Below are 5229 nucleotides of genomic sequence, written 5' to 3'. Positions count from 1 at the left end.
TGGCAGCGTGGCCCTTAAAGAAAAGAACAACAGTGGCAAAAAATAAAAACAGCTAGCAAAAAGTTGTGCGTGAGTGGGACCAATCACATGACCTCCCGTGAGTTAACAATGTCCCTAGCCACTGTAGTTCTTCGATTTTTTTGTCTAAAATTTGCAGCGAAAGATTTAAACTTTTTTAAGTTTTCAAACATTTTTTGAAAAGAAGTGAACAAATTTTGAAATACTAAACTATTTTTTAATTTCTGGAAAAAATTGAAAACAAAATTAATATTTGAAAAAAATAATAAACTAATTTTGAAAAATGTAAACATTTTTTAAAATTCTGAACATTTGTTGAGAAAAGAAAAAGAAACCTTGAGTGATTAAATTGGGCTAGCTCGTACTTCTCTCTATTACCCTTCATCAATCATTATTAAGCCAGGTGCAATAAGTGCGTCCATTATTTTTGGGTCAGTCGATAAAAATGCTTGATTTATTCTCTCCAGCTGATCGTTATAGAGCACCAACCAATGTATGCCCAATTATCCCATGTGGCAGCCAAAATGTAATATTTACGTGAAAATTGCTTCTTCACGCGGTCACTGGCTACAATTAGATGCATTTAATCTTCACGCGAGGTTGTCTCTTGGCCGTAAAGTTTTGGCCCTCGAGCGCTTTAAATCCAGGTGAGAGGGTTTGTTTACTTACCAAATTAAATACTAGCTTCTCATTTTCTTACACTAAATCTCATGAGTTTATATATGTTTGCAAGTTGTATGAAAAATCAGTAAACTGCTTCATGAATTGATGGAGGGTGAGGAGTGGGTCCCAGTTATCCCTGGAGAAACGAACACATAATTGTTTAGTTACAAATGAGCAGGAAGGATTTAACTCATGTTTCTCAAAAAGAAGAAATTAAGTCCCAATATTCTAGATGCTTTCTACGTGGGATTGTCGATGAACATGAGATAGACAGTATATTATGAGACTATGGGATTATGATATAACTTAATATAAAATTGCAATCCGACAATGTTTAAATTGGCCGTGTTGTATGTCCATCGACTGCACATTCACAACCTAGATTTAGGGTTAATACATATGATTATAAGTTCAAATATAGTCAGGAGTGCCCTTAGGGCAATTGACAATGTCAGTTAAAACTACTTAATGAGTTGATATGTTGTGCTTGCACATCCAATATTCCTTAAATTTAAGTACATATCAGTTTGCTCTCCCGTTGCAACGCACGGGCATCCGTGTCATCCTCCCCATGGGCGAGCCAGACGGAACCCTAACCGCCGGGGGAAACTACCCTCCCTCCCCTCGCCATCGTTGGCAGGCGACGCCGGGTAAAGCCCACGTGGCATTGGCGACGGTAGGGCACCTCGTTTCCCCTCTAATGAGGCTTGGGCTGCTGCGGGGCGCTCGGCCGAGGAGAGGTGGATGGGCATCACGGCGAGGCGCGGCCTGGCGCGTGCAAGGCTGCGGCGATGTGGAGGCCGGTAGATCTGGGGCGCATGTGTACGTGGTGCTTGGGTGTCGCTCCAGCACGGATCTACGGTACACGTGGCACGGGAGACGTGCGATAGGCGGCACCAACATGGATGTGCTGGCCGGTGGCCTTGCTGGCACCATTCGCCTAGCAGTCGCACGACAGCCTGGGATGGATGCCGTTGGCTCCAGTGCGAGATCTGCTCGCTGCAATGTCATGCGTTGATGGCACATGAGTTTGGTTCTTGCGGCGGCGACCCTGGATCTTCGGTGGTGGCAGCCTCCATATTTGTGTAGATGATGCAGAGACTAGGTCTTGAGTTTAGTGCGGCTCGGTGGGTGACACATGCATATATTTCGAAGGAGTCCAGACATGCTTGTCGCCAGCGGGTGATACACATGACATCTCATGCAGAAACGTCAAGTCATGCCTGCTATCGACATGTGCTGCATGGTGGCTCTGATGGAGATGTCATGTTTTGCATGTTGCTGCTGGACTGAGGGTGGTGCAACACTGGCCGGAGGCAAGACGGTGTGGGATGTCTTTGTCTTTCGGCATCTCTTTGTGCGGTATCTGCCTAGCAAGGTGTTAGTAGCCGGACAAGTGTCGATGGTAGAGGTGGCTTCAACAATGAGCATGCGCACTATGGTGGAAACACTAGATCTTTGATAAGACTATTGTCATCTCGTGCTTGTGTCCTCCCTTGAAGATGGTGGATTGAAACTTGACTTTGGGGATGAAAATCCCGAGATCGGCCTTGGGTTGGACTCATCATCATCAGTGTATGTGCGACTATTTCTTCTTGAAGGCTTAGCTTAGGAATTGTGTATATTTTTCTTTTTCTTTTTATCTTTTATCATACTAATAATGGTTGTCTGGTGGAGATACTGTCGCGAGGCATGCGGCCTTGGTTTTTTCGCGGGTCGATGTTGTACTGTTGCTGGATTTTAAGAAACTATATAGTTAAGCGCAATTAGAAATTCTCAAAGCCTTTAAAGTTTTTACAATTCAAATAGACATTGGGATTCACAAGCAGGCAAAGTGAAATACTTTCTTGAGATAGTACTGCTTTCCTCGGTTGAAATAAATTGGACTGCACATAAGACACAACCTTCATAAATTGCATGAATCAATCTTTAATTTATATGGAGAATGAAACGAGCATGTAGAGAGATTTGGTGACCCGTTTCTCGGTTCATTGCTGCAGTAACCTGCCTCATCGACACAGTGAGTATCAGATGCTGATAAACTAATGCAAATATAATCTTAATGAAAATGTACTCCCTTCTTTTCGGTATATGAGGCTTATTTCAACTTTTTTATTTTTCCAATTTAGAGGGCTCATCTCCATCTCATTTTTAGTTTTCAATGTGCATTAAATCTTTGCATGCAAGAATTAAAGAGGAACACACCAATGCATGTAATATTCCTACTCATCTAGTGGCCAAGCATGCATGCACTGCAATTAATCTAAATTAATGCATTAGTTTAATTGGGGTAGTTTTATAACGTACGAGATATATGCCTCCACTCACAAAATGCCTTGGTTGATGAGATTTGAGATTTGAGTCTTATAAACCGGAAAGGAGGGAGTACTTTGTAAGTTTTCAATTTTAGAGCTTATGAGGTCAAAGCATCGTTTGCTGGGAAAGATAAGATCTCATCCCAGCTCCCGAAAACAGATCGTATCATATATGATCTTTTTAAGCAGGTCACTTCACATGCGCGCCTTAATTATCAGATCATATTTCCGTTGGTAACACATGCATAGATCTTCCCAGGCACATGGCGAGGTATCACCGAACGACTTGGACTTCTTATATAAATGGAACCTTGCATTTGGCATTTTTATCAACACCTGGGGAGCACATCCAGTAAAGCACACATCCAAGAAGAAACTTAGCGATGAAGGGCCTCTTGTTGTGCGCCCTTGCACTTGCCTTTGCGGTGGTGACCACCCACGCCCAGCTGCAGTACTGTGAGAAGCGCTGCGGCAAGCAGGCCGACGGCATGGAGTGCCCCAACAACCTCTGCTGCAGCAAGGATGGGTACTGCGGCCTGGGCTTCAACTACTGCAGCGCTGCCGCCGGCTGCCAAAGCGGCGCCTGCTACAACAACAAGATCTGCGGCACACAGGCCGGTGGTGCATTGTGCGCTAACAACCATTGTTGTAGCTAGGGTGGTCGTTGTGGCTATGGCAGTGAATATTGCAGTGGCAGCCGCGGCTGCCAGAGCGGTCCTTGCTGGGCTGACCTCAAGTGTGGCCACCTGGCCAATGGTAAACAATGCCCCAATAACCTTTGCTGCAGCAAATATGGTTACTGTGGCTTAGGACCGGAGTTCTGCGGGGCTGGCTGCCAAAACGGTGCTTGTAGCACGGACAAGCCGTGTGGCAACCAGGCTAATGGTGCACGATGCACCAACAACTATTGTTGCAGCCAGTATGGATCTTGTGGGCTTGGCAAGGATTATTGTGGTACCAACTGCCAGAGCGGTGCATGCTACAATGATTCAATCCTGGCTAACATACTCAAGTGTGTACCTTGAATTGTCGCCATGGAAGTATGAGTGTTGCAGTCAGTGGCGGAGCTATGTGTGCTCCTGGGGGTGCTGTGGCCCCCCAGCCTAAGCAAAAAGTGTGAAGGAATTTTTTTTAGATGGTTTAGATGAATATAAATTTAGTATTTGGCCCCCTCAGGTCTGCCAGTTTTACCATTTGCCCCCCCTAGACTTTCTTCCTAGCTCCGCCAGTGGTTGCAGTGATGAGAAATAATCAGTGGCAATAGCTAATATTATTGTCCCAAATTAAGTTTTACTTGTACCAGCTACATATCGTTGTTAAGCTGTCGGCAGTTGTCCTAATTAGTACTGTTCTGTTTTGTTGCCATCGTGTAATGTTATTGTATGATCTGGTGGTACTATATATTGCCACTTATTTTAGAGTAATTTCCTTTCAATACACAACTGGTGTTGCCATATCTTTACCTGTTGTACTCATGGTTATTATTTGCTGAGAAAAAAACAGAACGAATACAATAGAACTGTGAATGGAATGAACTTCAAACATATTGTTTAACAGCAGCGCCCAAAACACGATCATTGTGAACAAAAAAAATGACATCACTGGAACATATTTTTCCTCTGCGAATTGAATTATTGAAGGTGAATTACCTGTGTAGCAAACGAGTGGCTTGACTACCGTGGACACTGGATCCTATGCACTAAAAATACATTTATCTCTGTTGTGGCGGGAGAATATCATACAGAAACAAATACTCAATGAAAACTTCGTGGAAACCATATTGTAAAGTTTCAAAAAAACTGAAAAAAATATTGATGTTAAGAGGGTGATGTTGTATTGCCATGCAGAGTTTCAAGTTGAAATACATTACGAGATGTGAGCTATGAAAAAGATAAATTCAGCCCTGAATAGTGACGTTACTGTTTGGCACTATTCAACATTGATTTTGTTTTTTTCATATCTCACATCTCGTAATGTATTTCAACTTGAAATTTTGCATGGCAATAAAACATCATCCTCTTAACATCCTTTTTTTCAGATTTTTTCAAAACATCAAAACATCTTTGTCTCGTGGTTTTCACCGGTTTCCACCGAACGTTGGTTTCCGTATGATATTCTCTCGTGGATATTTAGAGAAGACAAAAAAAGCCCACCATATGGTACCGCGAGTGCATCTCTAATATGGATCCTTAAATCGTCCGCATCCGTCTGGACCGCACGGTCCGCATGTGTT

At 43.2% G+C, this 5229-nt stretch overlaps 1 pseudogene; it reads left to right on the top strand.

The window, feature by feature from the left end:
* The first annotated feature begins 3340 nt into the window (after positions 1–3340).
* Positions 3341–4270, top strand: LOC125526569 (uncharacterized; annotated as a pseudogene).
* Positions 4271–5229: the final 959 nt, after the last annotated feature.

The sequence above is a fragment of the Triticum urartu genome, chromosome 7A (genome assembly GCF_056163025.1).
Source record: "Triticum urartu cultivar PI428250 chromosome 7A, HENAU_Tu73, whole genome shotgun sequence".
In the NCBI taxonomy this organism is placed as follows: domain Eukaryota; kingdom Viridiplantae; phylum Streptophyta; class Magnoliopsida; order Poales; family Poaceae; genus Triticum; species Triticum urartu.
The sequence above is the reverse complement of the archived record's forward strand: the minus strand, read 5'-3'. Positions and strand labels throughout refer to the sequence as shown.